The sequence below is a fragment of the Gopherus flavomarginatus genome, chromosome 20, assembly GCF_025201925.1.
Source record: "Gopherus flavomarginatus isolate rGopFla2 chromosome 20, rGopFla2.mat.asm, whole genome shotgun sequence".
In the NCBI taxonomy this organism is placed as follows: Eukaryota; Metazoa; Chordata; order Testudines; family Testudinidae; genus Gopherus; species Gopherus flavomarginatus.
Genome location: NC_066636.1, coordinates 21,833,270 through 21,849,453, shown reverse-complemented (window position 1 = coordinate 21,849,453; position 16,184 = coordinate 21,833,270).

Genomic DNA, 16,184 nt, shown 5'->3' with positions numbered 1-16,184 from the left:
AGATTGATGGATGAAAAGAGTTAAGTGTTGTTATACGGTGTACTAGGGCACACGGCTTTGTCACAGATTGTAAATATTATCTGTACAAAAGTTTTTGAACAAAATTTCCCCCCTCCCCTTCTTAGAATTTTTCAAGGAAACAAATTCAAACCCAAACTCTTGTGCATTTTCTGACTTCCCCTTCCTTTCAGCCTTTTCCAGTGGGGGCTGGGAAAAAGGGGGAAGAAAATCCACACACACCAGAAAAATGTAGCCACACCTCACACACCAGAATTTCAATGAAATGAAACTACATTCCATTTTCAACTTTGCTCCCTTTTGTCAAAGAATTCAGGTGAGAAGGGAAGGTTTCTTGTGAGGAGGGGGATTTTCCATGGCTTCTAGGACGCACCAGGAATGTGTGTTTTATTTCTGAGCCACTGAGCACCAGAGGACGCTGTAGCCCCAGACACATGGAGCACGTCTATAGTGCAACAAAAGGCTTGTGACAGCGAGTCGCAGGGACTGGGTCAACGTCCAGTGTGTGCTGTGGGGCTCAAAGTAGCAGTGTGGGTATTGCTGCTTGGGCTTGTAACCTGGGATTACAAGTGCTGGGCTCCCATGGGAGTTGGGCATCTAAATATCTTTGAGGATTCGGGCCTCAGTGGCACAAGCTAGAGGTGGAGTGTGTGTGTGTGTGTGTGTGTGTGTGTGTGTGTGTGTGTGTGTGTGTGTGTGTGACAAAACAGCCTGTGAACCTAAAGAGGAGTCCCGGAGCAGCCAGTGAGACAGATGTTTCTGCTGCAGTGTCCTGAGTACGTGAGAGAAAGACATTTCCGCAGATCACCAGGAATCGTAACAGAAATCTCACAGGAAAGTAACCCGGAACACCTCTGCCTAGCCCTGGCGGCGAATGACAGCCTTGTGAGACACAGCAACCTCAGCTGAAACACATGGAATCAAACCCCATTCTGGATGGGGCAAACTTGTCCCTAGTGTAACTGGGAGCTGGTCACGTTTCTTCTTCCCCTGGCCCCTCCCCACAGCTGAAAATTGACGTTTTTCATTGAAAAATTGAACCCCCAAAACCTAGAATATTTTTGGCCCCAAACTAAATTTTTTTCCAGATTTTCAATTTTCCAACACACCTGCCGCCACGTTCCCACAGAAAACAGACATGTTTCAGGAAAGTTTTCATTTTGCCCCAAACCCATTTTCCCATAAAAAGCAATTGAATGGAAATGTTTTCACCCAGCCCCCTTGGTTCCCCCTGCTCACTCAACTGGAATCCTAGAATATCAGAGTTGGAAGAGACCTCAGGAGGTATCTAGTCCAACCCCCTGCTCAAAATCCCCGCTCTGTTCTGTCATGTGCCACCACTGAGATCTGCCGAGCTCCATCCCCTGTGGAACCCCCCTTCAGGTAGTTGAAGGCAGCTATCAAATCACCCGTCACTCTTCTCTTCTACAGACTAAATAACCCCAGTTCCCTCAGCCTCTCCTCGTTAGTCATGTGCCCCAGCCCCCTGATCATTTTTGTTGCCCTCTGCTGGACTCTCTCCAATTTGTCCACATCCTTTCTGTAGTGGGGGCCCAAAACTGGACACAGTACCCCAGGTGTGGCCTCACCAGTGCCGAATAGAGGAGAATAATCATCACTTCCCTCGATCTGCTGGCAATGCCCCTACTTATACAACCCAAAATGCTGTTAGCCTTCTTGGCAACGAGGGCACACTACTGACGTATATCCAGCTTCTCATCTACTGTAATCCCCAGGTCCTTTTCTGCAGAATCCGGAGTCGTCTTCCAGCAGAGGGTGCTCCTTGCCCATCAAGGCTGCAGGGAATTGGTGCTGTGGATGGAGCATGGCTATACTGCATTCCCCTCTCTCATCAATGGGGACTTTGTTTCTTGGCAGACTCATTTCCTCCCTCCAGTATGCAGAACTGATGTCTGGCTAGGGACATCCCTACAGCTAAATCGCTGGCTGTTCACCCCGCCGGAGGCAGCTGTTATCTCCAGCTAGAGAGGTGTCAAGCTCTGGTCTAGGTTCTTCCTCCACCTCCGCCCCTGCCACCCAGACCCCCATCTGGCCTCCCTGCAATCTACTTCACACGTTCTCCAGCCTGGCCAAAGGCGTTCTCCCCACCGACCTCTCCCGGCCAAGTCCCTTTAGGAGCCCTGCTCTGGCTCCACATTGCTGTCAAACCTGACAACCTGATGGCCACGGCCCCTATCCGAGTCTCGTCTCTGACGTCCAGTCAGGTCTGCCTCCCACGGTCACCAGCTGGCCCCCTTCTCTTGTTAAGTGTCTGCGTTCCTTGTCCCTGCTGGCCACCATGCCAGAGAGTTCCTCCGATTCTGCTGACCATGCATCCTCCGGCTTGACCTCGCCTCTTGTCCTCTACCAGCCTCTTCAAAATGTGCATCAAATCCAAATGCCGGCTCCAGTGATGCCGCCGAGCAAGAACCCAGCAGACTAGGAATACAAACAACATAGGAAACTGGTGCAGAGTAGCTCAGGAACCCATCTCCAACACTGGCCAGCCCCAGCTGCTTCGGAGGAAGGTGCAAGAACCCCTGCAGTGATGGCATAACCTGCCTTCGGGGATGCTTCCTCCTGACCTCCATCCATTAGAGCTTGATTCAGACCCTGAAGCATGAGGTTTTGAGCCCTTCCTCCAGTGATTTATATTTGATTGTTCGTTCTTTGCTAAGATAGTCCAGATGTTCTCATTAGCCATATACATGAGGCAAGTCTATTTTGCAAAGCCCATTAAGCTTAATGATTTCTTGTGGCAATGAGTTCCACAGGCGAATGTGTGTGTCAAATGAAAAAGTAGCTAGGAAATAATAGCCAGCACAGCTTTTCCTTGCATTTCAAGGGTATCTCCACTTTAGAACCTGAATATCTTTTCTCTTTAAGGGCCCAAATACTGTCAACGGATCCGTATGCAACCTACTGGAGAGGCAGCCTGGTTGGGGTTGCAGAGGCAGAGATCCAAAGAGCTTAGCCTGCCTGGTAGGCGGGGGAGGGAGGGAATTTCCATTTTTGCCAAAAAAAAAAAAAAAAAAAAAAACCAAATTTTTCCTGGGGGAAATTCTGATTTTGCAAAGACAGGGTCTTTTCAGATGCAATCATTCTACCAGAAGATTCCCAACCAGCTGTAATACACTGTAAAAAGGCAGAGAGCGCAATCCCATATCCCGGCTGTGACAGAGTTTTGGGCAGGCACTAATTACACCACATCCAACTGGTCTCATTTACTGCCAATTATACACCAAGAGGTAGAAAGGGCAGCAAGAGGAAAGATCAATGTATTGATGACAGCCAGGGCAGACCTTTTTTCACTCCCCTTCCTGCTCTGGAAAACCAGCTCTGCTTCTCTCTCGCAGGCAACAACGCGAGTGGTAATTAAGGCCTGTGGGTTAATGAGGATGGGCTACAGATGGAGCTGAGAGAGCTGGCTGGGATTGGAAAACCAGTGGACAGGGTTTTGGGGGGGATGCTTGGCACTCACACACCTCAGACCTTGCGGGAGACTAGATGACAAGCAATAGCAGAGCAGGGAAGGTAGAGGGGCGAGGAGGGGGTAGTTCCCTGCTTTTGTCATGCTGCATATCTGAGCCCTTGTCCGAACTGATTTAAATCTTTGCTCTAGGGCTGGTGGAAGAGAAGTGGAACCAACAGAAAAGGGCCAGGTTTCAGGAGGGCCCTTACCGGGCGCAACAAGCCTCTCAGGATGTAGTACCACTGGCCTCTATGTATGCAGGCTGCCAATAAAGCGGTCAGGGCCTTGTTGCGCTTGGAGCTGTACATACACATAGTAGGAGATAGCCCGTCCTGCACAGCTGACAACCGAAATAGACAAGACAGGTAAAGAAAACATCACGAGCCCCATATTACAGATGGGGAACTGAGGCCAGAAAGACTTAGGTGCCTAAATACCTTTGAAGATCTCAACCCAACTCTCATGGGTTTCAACGTGAGTTGAGCACCTAAATATATCCCAAAGGCCCCTCCTGTAATCTGGACCTACGTGACTTGCCCCATTTTCAAAAGGAATATTCCCACAGGTCAGATTGGCAGAGACCTTGGGGTTTTTTTTTTTTTTTTGCTTTCCTCTGCAGTGTAGGGCACGGGTCACTTGCAGGTTTGACTAAATGGTAGATTCTCTGTCACTTGAAGTCTTTAAATCAAGATCTGAGGATGTCAGTAACTCAGCCAGAGGTTACAGGCCTGGGACGGGAGCGGGCGGATGGGGCTCTGTGGCCTGCCACGTGCAGGAGGTCAGAGTGGATGAACATGATGGTCTCTTCTTGGCCTTATAGTCTCAGAGTCTGAGAGATTGTCAATTGTCAAAACCGGAACGACTTTGTCCTTTCTCCCGCGCTGCCTATGATGCTTGGGAGGAGCACCCCATAACCACCCACAAAGCTATTTCCTTCACACCCCTGCTTAAAACTCGCCTCGGCTCGGACACCTTCAAAAATCACAACACCTGCCAAGCAATTGAGACCACTGCTGCTTCCTTGTACTCCCCTGCCTGTCTGCCTGTATCCACCTGCTGTGTCTTCGCTTGTACCTAGCGTGGAAACTCCTTGGGGGCGGTGACTGTCTTTTTGTTCAGTCGGTGCAGTGCTTAGCACCTGGGTCCTGGCCCTGCAATTAGGCCCTTGCAGGCTGTGGCGACCGACGTAATTAATGGCAATGGATACAAATGCTAGAGGTGCCAGTTATGGCCCCAGAGTTAAGGCGGAGTTGAATTTTGCAGCTTAATAACAAGGGTTTAGGACTTGAGAGGAACAAGGGCTGGGAGGAGGAGAAAAGAAATCACAGGAGTTTCGAGAGAGGCTCACATCCCACCTACCTGCTCCATCCAAGCATTCCCCCAGTGCTAGTCATGTTTGTCTTTGGAGCTGCACTCCCGTGGGCCTGATTCTCCCATGGCTCACAAACCGGGCCCGACTCTCCGTTCCCTTATGCCAGTCTTCACTCAGTACGCAAACCATCCACTCCCTTGGCTTGCACAGCCTCGCTCCCGACTCACCGAAGCACAAGGGAGAAAAGAGTCGGGCCCGCAGACTCTACACGGAGCCTGGGGTCCTGATTTGCAAGGCTGCTGCTAGGAACAGGCCTGGGAGGAAGCAAAACACCTGCCTCTGCTGTTAGTCGCTTGCTTCCATGAGCTTTCAATTCACTTGCACATGAAGGCAGAAACCCTTGGCTACAACCGAGGACTAATTGCTAATTAGTGCGGGATCGGCTCCCCCAGCTAAGGGGCCAGGGCTGTGAATTCCTCAGCTGCTGCTTGTAAATTACAGGAGGATCTCGCTAACCAGCCCTGGCTAACACCTGCAGCCGGAGGCTCATCAACGGCTTGATTAAATGGGGCCTCACAGCACAGGCTCTTCCACACGGCTTGGCATATTGCACCTAATGCGGGGGGAAGGCAGACCAGCTGGGCTCCCCACTCACCTCACACTCCTGCCCCAAGAGATTAGCTGGGATACCTTAGCTCAGTACAAATATACTGCCCCGGCCCCCACTAGATGGAACCCAAACACACTCTGGTCCAGGGATCGGCAACCTCTGGCACCCGGTCCGCCGGGGTAGGCACCCTGGCAGGCTAGGTCAGTTTGTTTACCTGCCGCGTCCATGGGTTCGGCCAATTGCGGCTCCCACCCAGGGCTGGCTCCAGGGTTTTTGCCACCCCAAGCAGCGGAAAAAAAAAACCAAGCCGTGATCATGATCGGTAGCAGCTCCTCCATGCTGCTTTCTTCTTTGGTGGCAATTCGGTAGCAGGTCCTTCCCTCCAAGAGGGACCGAGGGAGCCGCCACCAAATTGCTGCCAAAGAGCTGGACGTGCCGCCCCTTCCCGTTGGCCGTCCCAAGCATCTGCTTGCTGAGCTGGTGCCTGGAGCTGGCCCTGCTCCCACCGGCCGCGGTTCGCAGCTCCAGGCCAATGGGGGTGGCTGGAAGCAGTAGTCAGCACATCCCTCGGCCCGCGCTGCTTCCTGACACCCCCATTGGCCTGGAGCGGCAAACCGAGGCCAGCAGTGGGAGCCGCGATCGGCCGAACCTGCGGACACGGCAGGTAAACAAACTGGTCCGGCCCACCAGGGTGCTTTCCTTGGCGAGCCGCATGCCACAGGTTGCCAATCCCTGCTCTGGTCCAATGGCTTTAGGGCATGCCAAGTACAGGTATAAAGTAAGCAGGTGGCCTCCCGCCTTTAGGGCTGATCTCCTGATTTCAGAGACGGCAGGCAAAGATACAGCCTCTCCCGGGCCCAATGTCCGAACATGTGCGTTCCTAGAGTTTAAAGCCAGAAGGGATCAGAAGATCTGACCTCCTGCGTATCACAGGCCATAGAGTTTTATCCAGTTGCTCCTGGAGAGGGCACGCAGATAAAATTTTCTCTCAGGTCAAAAGAGGTGGCTAGTGAGCACCTGCAAACCCCAGTTGAACCAAAATGGAGGGTGCTCAGTGCTGCTCAGGATCAGGCCAATGATTCTGTCAAGGGTTGCGGGGGGGTGGTTGGGGGGGAGTACAGCTTTAAATGGGTAATTATAGCTAGTCAGAAATGGGCCACAGCAGCTGGGATCTGGCTTGGTCAGAGTCCAGCAAAGGGAAAATGGCTGCCTGCAACAGGCAGGTCTGGGTCAGAGTTAGCCACAAGGCCCAAACTCCCATTGATTTCCCCTGGAGTTCGGTGCCTAAATACCTTTGAGGAGACGGCCCACTATGACAGTATTATCCAGAGGCCTGGCTAAACTCAGGGCTTCATTGCGCTAGGCGCTGTGCATGCAAGAGTCAATCTCTGCCTCCAGTGTAAAGACAAAGGAAGGAAGGTCACCAAATGGTAGATGGGGAAACTGAGGCACACAGTGAGGAAACAATGTACTTAAGGTTACCCAGCCTAGGAGTCTGTGCACCAGAGCCATGAATTCAGCCCAGACACCGCCCCTGCCAAGTATTAGGCTTGCCTACAAGCCCAGCCTTCTGCACTCGATGGGCTCTGAAGAGCCGGTATAGGTGTTTGCTGCTTGGATTTCATTCTAGGCTCCTCCCTCACACTCTGCCTCAAACGGCGAACAGGGAAGGCTCAGGGTCATTGGATTCTCTGGATCTACTGCTAGCCTCACAGAGTTCAATCTGGCGCATGCGAGACGCCAAACAGAAACGTCCAGGCCTGGATCGCGCCGGGCTGCTGGCAGAAGGAGCAGTGCCAGCTCGCCTCCCAGGAGCATGCGAACCCAGGGAGACGGGCCCCAGATGCTTCACGCCTCTAGTGCCAGACTCTCGCACTGGGTGTGCGCGTCTCCCGCTGGCACAGGTGCCGCCCAGCTGATTGACTAGGTCCAGCTGGAGCTGGAGAGAGGAGGTGCGTGCAAATTTGCATGCACAAGGCTTTTCAAATGGGCCATTAAGGAACGGCTAGGAGAAAGGATGCTAGTGATGAGTCGAGTCAGTCGGGATGATAACAGAGAGGAGTAAAGAAGCAATGCGATCTGGTGCCTAGGGTGTTGGGAATCTTTAGATCTAGCCCTGTCCGTGGCCTGTTTAACCTTAGGCACTGGCTATGTTGCCAACACTCACAATTTTCTCAAGAATTGGATATTTTACTTAAAGCACCAGCTTCTGGAGTCATGTGATGGCATGAGAGTCTTGGCTTGCGTTACAAAAAAAAGGAGTTTGTAGATCTTGGGGTCATGAAGAAAAACTTGACAAGCCTGAAGGCTCAAAAGCCAGAAGGCAAATCAAGAGAACCCGAGTGGAATTATTGAAGAAAATGGCATGATTTTTAAGTCCATCTTGTGATTTTTTTTGAAGCCCGACTCATGATGTTGGACGGACCCCAGAGGAGATGGAATAAAGCATAAGGGGTAAGAATGGAGTGGGGACAGGTCTAGTGATGCTTTTTACAGTATCTACAATAAGGGGCTGGCCATCACCCTTTCCAGAAAGGGATAAGGAAACCTTGGATCCAGATGCTTTGCTCTAAGGGAGTTAGGTGCAGTGCCCAAATCCCATGGCATTTCATGGATTTAGTGCTAGTGAAAGCTTCCAGAATGAGTGGCCTTCGATTTCCCCGCTCCACAGAGCAGATTTCCCTTAGCCAGCACCCTGCCAATGTGCCTCACCCCAGAGCTGTGAGAACAAAGCTACAGAGCTCTTACCCTGTGCTTTTCATCCATACAGCACCGAGCACTTTGCCAAAGAAGCCAGGATCATTATCCTTATTTTTCAGATGGGGAAACCAAGGCATGGAGGTAACGTGACTTGCCCAAGGTCGCTCAGCAGGCCAGTGGCAGAGCTGCGAAGAGAACCCGGGTCTCCCAGGTCCCAGAATCAGCCTAAGACAACACAATATCATCACCTTTTCCACCTCCTTTGCTTTCCCATGCAATCCACCCTCTCCCCCACCCCCTTTTCCCTGTTTGATCTCCGCTCGGCAGGTTTCAAAAGCAACCTACTGGGACTGAAAGAAAGGCTCTTCCCGCGGGATCATTACTAAGCCCCAGACGTCCAGGGCTGGTGTGAAACTGACCTCCCTTCCCCCATCTCCATAGAAGCTGTTATGTTTTGTAATCGGATTAAGAGAACTCTCCCCCTCCTGCTTCCCCCCCGGCCCTGGCCCTTTTTCTAACCCTACCAGTTTGAGCCCGGCTACTCTGTAGATAGATTGTTTAAGTGAGTCAGTCGCTCGGCGAGTCCTCGCCTTCCCCCAATGGTGGTGGTGGATTTGGACAGTCAGAGCCTGAAAGGTTTAGTCAGTGAACAAATTGCTTCTCTGTAGGGGCCGTTTTTCTTCCCAGGTTGAACATAATGATGGCAGTTTGGTGAACAGATGGTGCAGCTAAGCAGTTAATCCGGGAAGCCCCCTTTGGTTGCTACCCACAGGCCTGTCCTGGGGCGGAGGGGTCACCCAGACATTATGGGCATCAGGATTATGATTAGAGACAGGCCCAAGCTGAAGAATTCACATCAGATCTCAAACGGTCCCATCTTTGGGAGGTTCTACTTCAGCCAAGCAGGGAGGCAGAGTTCGCCTCTGGGTCTGGGTCTGGTTTCCAGACAGGTCTGTGTTTGTGGAGTGTCAGGAGCCAGGATTCTAAGGCAGCCCTATCCCATTGGTTTCAGGGGCGGGGGCAGGTTGTGTTGCTGCTCTGTGCCTCAGTTTCCCCACATGGAGGGATTGTCACCGGACACGCCTCACAGGCTTCATTAATTTCTGTGCAGTCCTTTGCAAGCCTCCATTCATGGATAAAGCGTAACCTCAGATAACGCAGACGGTTAGGCGGCTTAGAACGAGAGCGCTCAGAAGGCTAGGAAGATCGGTCTGGTGAAGGCACTGACCAAAGACTCAGAAGAACCTGGTCCATTTTGTCTTTCCGCCACTCTCTTCCTGTCCGATTCCAAGCAACTCACCTACAATTTTGCTGTGCTTCAGTTCCAGCCGAATACAAAAAGAACGCGGCTAATCATTCAGTTTAGACCATTAATTCTTCCAGGCAGGAATTGTTTGTACCAGAGCTGGCTGGAAAAGATGAATACGGTTTCATGAAAAGTTTTGAGTTTTCAGACTTTGTTTTTCTTCTGCATCAGAATGAACCCAAAACATAGAGACTTTTTTTCTGGAGAGGGGGAAGCAAGAGATATCCACCCTAAGCATTACGGTGGGGACAGGAAGGGGATCACTGCCTCTCCCATTCTGAGCAGAAATTCTTCCCATACCTGATCACCCATCTCAACATAAGTTTTGTTGAAACTGATCTGTGTCTGAGATGTGTTCCAACAAATCTGCATTTTCCAACAGAGAAACATTGTCCTGACCAGCTCTAGCCCATGCACCACCTAGCACAATGGGGCTCCGATATTTTTTAGGGAGTTTAGAAACTACAGCCATGCAAAGAAATAATACACAGTGATCGGGAGCTCTGTCTACAATAAAAAAACAGCCCCTCCCTAGAACTTCACTCCACTTTCATGTCCATGAAAAAGGAGGAGTTTAGGAAAGATTGGAAAGTCTAAAAGCATGAACCAATCAACTCGTCACTTCCTGAATGTACCTGCAGCATGGAAAGGGAGACACAAAGTGCTACACGCTTGGATGCAGGTCAGAGCTTGCCTAAATTTAGGCTACATCATGGATTGTGGTTCAGGCCTAGCTCAAGATTTTGAGGGTTTCAATATTGTCAAAGCTAAGGGTTCAAAAACCAAAAAAAGTCAGGACTAGCTTAAAAATCACGAGATTTAAATATATATATATATATATAATACCTTCGGAGTTCTTTTTATTTGCCTTCTAGTTTCTATGCTTTTGGACGTCATGTTTTCAAGCTTCTCTCTACAGCCGAGAGAGTTAAAAGCATCTTTTTTATTTAAATGATAGCTGAGGGTCTTATGTTATCACCTGACTCCGGGAGCTGGGGCTTTATGGAAAAATCTCAAATATTGCACCCAACCCCTTTCTCCCCCACTGTAATGAGATTTGCACCCAAATGCAAGCTGATTTCATGTTAGGCCTTGCTTTGCGCGTGGGCAGCTCTCATGTCACACTTTGTGTTTTGATCAGCATCTCTCCGGTGGGCAGCTGCACGGCACCCCTGAAATTGGCCTGAGTTCCGGTCCTTTGGAGGCTTCCGCAGCCTAGAGAGCACAGCGGCTGGGACAGGTTCTACTTTAGGAACGAGACAAGTGTGTCCTTTTGTGTAGTTTTCTCTCTACAGTTATAACATCAAAGGATCCCCTCACCCCGTCCATGAAATGACAAGCCGGTAATGCCCTGAGGACATGCTTTATACTGGCAAATTCAATTTCAGTTCAGCCCTATAGGGGTTTTATTTAATTCATTTGTTTGCCTTCCTTTGTCTTTATTTTTCCCCTTCCTTGTTGGACTCCCTCTTTGCTCCTCTGTGTCCCCCCCCTTCGCTTCAGCAACAGCTCCCCTGCAGCTTTCACCGTCCTCGAAGCTGTGACCCGTTGATTTAACCCAGTGCCGCAGCATGAAGGATGGAGTAGGATTATAAAGTGCAGCTTCTCCTCTAACTCTGTCAAAAAGGCACCATCATAGTGAATAAAAATAATCCTTCGCTCTGATGTGGCATTTTTTAGCCTCAAAGTGCTTTGCAAAAGAATTCGGTATCATCAACCCCATTGCACAAATGGGGAAACCGAGGCATGGAGCCTTGCCCAAGATTACCCAGCAAAGCAGTGGCACACAGAGGAATAAAACCCAGGTTGCCTGGGTCCTCGTTTAGTGCTCTAGCGACTAGACATCGCTGCTACTTCGCAGGCTGCCTGTTTGTATCAGTCAGACCTGCTGATTTTTGATTCCTGTTAGCCCAACAGAGCCAGCCCAGCTCTGGGAGCTGGAGGGAGAGTCTATTCCATCTTGTGCATCATGTGCAGAACTGTTTGCTAAATCCCAATCATCTGCACCTTTGCAAACCTCTGGAAGGCAACAGGGCTGCAAAGGTGTCTCCAAGGTGCTAAAATGACCTGTAGCAAGCTCCCCGGAAAACCTGCATTAGAACGTCCATGGAAATTAGCCAAAAACAGGTACAGACACTTTCACAGCCAATCGGTTTATAAATTCTCCCATGCAGATTTAATTTTTTTTAATCCACCTACAATTATGACCGTGGCATGAGTTGGGGCTGGAGATCATATGGCCGACAGAGAGACTTACATCAGTTTTCCCATTCCAGGATAATCTGAGCGATGGGAAGATTTTCTCATCCCAAATCGGAACAAAAAGTTGAAGCCTGAAAATTTTCACAAACCAGAAAAAAAAAATCTGTTCAGGTCAAACAAAGTGTTTCATTTTGATCGTTTTAAAATGCGTTTTGATTTTCACCCTGTCAACTCCCCCTCTCTTTAGTTTAAATTTACTCAAATTTCAAAACCATAAAGTTCACCTTAACCGTCCCCCCACCCCTCTAAATTTTCTGGTTTAAAAAAACAACACACGTCAAAATGTGGCGTTTTGATGATTTGGAAACTTTTCCCCAAGAACTGGAATTGGGAGGTTCAGTTTGGGGAGGTTTGGGAACTCTTCCATTTTCGGGCAAAAAATGGTTAACTGCAAAATTCCCAACCAGATCTGATGGCCTGTTTGTATAGCCGTACCCCATCTGGGGGGCTGTTTGTCCCCACAGGAAGGGCTCCGCAGGGGCAGCAGTTTACTTTTCCTCCCAACCCTACTGCTGAAGGGACGGAGCAGCAACGAGAAACAAAACTGCCTTGGTAGTTAACTGAGATCAAGGGCGTATTGTGTTAGGTGCTGTACAGACACACAGTTTTTCCCAGTTAAATAGACAAGAGGCAGAGGAAGAATTTGTATCTCCATTTTACAGAGAGCAGAGCCATTAAGGGCCAGATTCATAAAGGTTTTTAAGCCCCCTCCCCCCTGGATTTTTTTCAAAAGCACCTAGGTGTCCAAAGCCCATAGACACTGGGATTTTCAAAAGCACCTAGGCACCTAACTCCAGTGGGTACTGGGCACCTTGATGCTTTTGACAAATCGTGAGAAGCCCAAATACCTTTAAGAATCTGGCCCTAGGCCGCTTGCCCCAGCTACAGAGGGAGTAGGGTGACAAGATGTCCCAATTTTGGGGTCTTTTTCTTATATAGGCTCCTATTATCCTCCACCCCCATCCTGATTTTTCACACTTGCTGTCTGGTCACTCCAAGTGGGAGTCTCTGCCAGAGCTCGTTTACCCCAGACCTCCTGCATCACAAGGGCACATCTGTTAAAGGAAACCACAATGGGGACAAGAACCAAAAAAAAACCTCTCTCCCCTATATTCTTCTGGGCCAGCTCCTCAACTGGTGTAAATTGATGCAGCTCTCCTGACTTTAGAGTCATAGAATTTAAAGGCCAGAATTGACCACAAAATCCTCTTGTCTGACGGCCTGTGTATCACAGGCTACCAGCTCCTCCCGGCCACCGCATGCACACCCAACAACTGAAATGAGACCAAAGTATCACAGCCCTCAGGCATCTAGACTGTTCCATGCCACAGGAAGGAGATAAAAAACCCAAACAAATCTAGACTACGTTGGGGCGGGAGGGTTCCTTCCTGACCCCTGCAGGTGGCCAGAGGGAACCCTGAAGCATATTAGCCTACAGAATCTCCTGAGAGTAATCTGAGGGGGGAAGGAGTCCAGGAGAGCTGGCTGTATTTTAAAGAAGCCTTACTGAGGACGCAGGAACAAACCAGCCTGATGTGAAGAAAGAATAGCAAATATAGCAGCCAACCAGCTTGGCTTAAGAGTGAAATCTTCGGGGAGCTTAAACACAAAAAGGAATCTTACAAGAAGTGGAAACTTGGACAGATGACTAGGAAGGAGTATAAAAATATTGCACGAGCATGCAGGGGCGTAATCGGGAAGGCCAAGGCACAGCTGGAGTTGCAGCTAGCAAGGGATGTGAAGGGTTTCTACAGGTATGTTAGCAACAAGGAGGTGGTCAGCACAGTATGGGGAGGAGGTGCGCAGCCCTCAGTGGTGGAAGAACACGTTAAGGACTATTTAGAAAAGCTGGACGTGCACTCGTCCGTGGGTCTGGATCTAATGCGTCCGAGACAGCTGAGGGATTTGGCTGATGTGATTTCAAAGCTAATGGCCAATGGCTCTGCAAACTCAGTGATTGGGGGAGGTCCCAGACGACTGACAAAAGGCAAATATAGTGCCAATCCTTAGAACAGGGAAGAAGGAGAATCCGGGGAACTACAGACCGGTCAGCCTCACCTCAGTCCCTGGAAAAGTCATGGAGCAGGTCTTCAAGGAATCCATTTTGAAGCACATGGGGGAGAGGAAGGTGATCAGAAACAGTCAACATGGATTCGCCAAGGACAAGTCATGCCTGGCCAACTGGATTATCTTCTATGATGAGATAACTGGCTCTGTGGATATGGGAAAAACGGTGGATGTGATATTCTTTGACTTTAGCAAAGCTTTTGGAATGGTGTCCCACCATATTCTTGCCAGCAAGTTAAAGTAGTATGGATTGGATGAATAGACTATAATGTGGATAGAAAGCTGGCTAGATCGTCAGGCTCAATGGATAGTGATCAATGGCTTAATGTCTAGTTGGCAGCTGGTTTCAAGCGGAGTGCCCCAAGGATTGTTCCTGGGGCCAGTTTTGTTCAACATCTTCATTAATGATCTGGATGATGAGATGGATTGCACCCTCAGCAAGTTTGCAGATGATACTAAGATGCGGGGAAAAGTAGATAAGTTGAAGGATAGGGATAGGGTCCAGATTGACCTAGACAAATTGGAGTATTGGGCCAAAAGAAATCTGATGAGGTTCAACAAGGTCAAGTGCAGAGTCCTGCACTTAGGACAGAAGAATCCCATGCACTGCTACAGGCTGGGGACCAACTGGCTAAGCGACAGTTCTGCAGAAAAGGACCCAGGGATTACAGTGGATGAGAAGCTGGATATGAGTCAGATGTGTGCACTCATTGCCAAGAAGGCCAACGGCATTAGTAGGAGCGCTGCCAACAGATGGAGGGAAGTGATTATTCCCCTCTATTTGGCACTGGTGAGACCACATCTGGAGTATTGGTCCAGTTTTGGTCCCTCCATTACAGAAGGGATGTGGACAAATTGGAGGGAGTCCAGCAGAGGGCAACGAAAATGATTAGGGGGCTGGGGCACACGACTTACAAGGAGAGGCTCAGGGAACCGGGCTTATTTAGTCTGCAGAAGAGAAGAGTGAGGGAGGATTTGATAGCAGCCTTTAACTACCTGAAGGCAGGTTCCAAACAGGATGGAGCTCAGCTGTTCTCGGTGGTGGCAAATGACAGAACAAGGAAAAATGGTCTTAAGTTGCAGTGGGGGAGGTCTAGGTTGGATATTAGGATACACTATGTCACTAGGAGGGTGGTGAGGCACTGGAATGGGTTACCTAGGGAGGTGGTGAAATCTCCTTCCTTAGAGGTTTTTAAGGTCAGGCTTGACAAAGCCCTGGCTGGGATGATTTCGTTGGGGTTGGTCCTGCCTTGAGCAAGGGATTGAATTAGATGACCTCCTGAGGTCTCTTCCAACCCTAATCCTCTATGATTCTTTGAGCTTTTAGGGGCATAGAGGAGCTGTGCTGATGATCCGGCCTGTCTGTTCTTAAAGTGTATTTATATTTTAAAGGCGACTCACTGAGACTGATGACCCCATGCCCAAGCAAACTGGTTCAGAAGATGAGACCCCTAGAAGCTTCAGCCTTAGGGGATTTGAATATGGGAGGAGATTTGCTCTTGGGTAGCTGAACAGCTATTCCATCATGCTGGCCCCTGTAGGTTACAGAACAGAAGCTATGCACCCCCTCCCTTTGGTAGCACAGCTGATGTCATGGGCTTTCGTTGATGGAAATCCAGCTAATCTTCTTTCCCACCTTCATTAGAGTGTGACTCGTTATTCTAATGACACCTGTAATGCTTCTCGTTATCCGAGGTTTGTGCGATATTATAATAATGGGAACCATATGGGAAAGCACAGACAGATCACCAACAACAGGGAGCAGAGAGAGTCCCCTACCCCCCACCCCACCCCAGTTTGAACAAAGGGGAGTGGGGCTAATCATTCTCCAACAAGAACAAATTGAGCTAACAAAGTCCTTTACAATGCAATCCAGGGCCCGTGGCCATTTTAAATATCAATGCCACTGCCCCATACCAGATCAATACAGCCGGAAGGGCAGATATACTGAATATTGCATTACATATTTGGATCCTGATTCTCTTTCACATTAAGGCCTGCTTGATGCACAGATTTCAGATATATCTGCGTTAGATTTGATATAGCTATGTTGGTTAGGCTACAGCGGCTCTCAACCTTTTCAGTCAACTGTCCCTCTTTCAGGAGGCTAATCAGTCTTGTGTACCCCCGGGTTCCACCTCACTTAAAAGCGACTTGCTTAAAAAATCAGCCATAAAAACACAACAGCATCACTGCACATTGAGACTGACAAGTTGCCGACTTTCTCCTTTTTACCATATAATTATCAGATAAATCAATTGGAATATAAATATTATCCTTTCGTTTCAGTATATACAGCAGTATAAACAAGTCATTGTCTGCATGAAATTTTAATTTGTACTGACTTCTGTAGTGCTTTTTATGTCGCTTGTTGTAAAACTAGGCAAATAGCTAGATGTGTTGATGTACCCCTGGAAGAACTCTGCATATCCCCAGG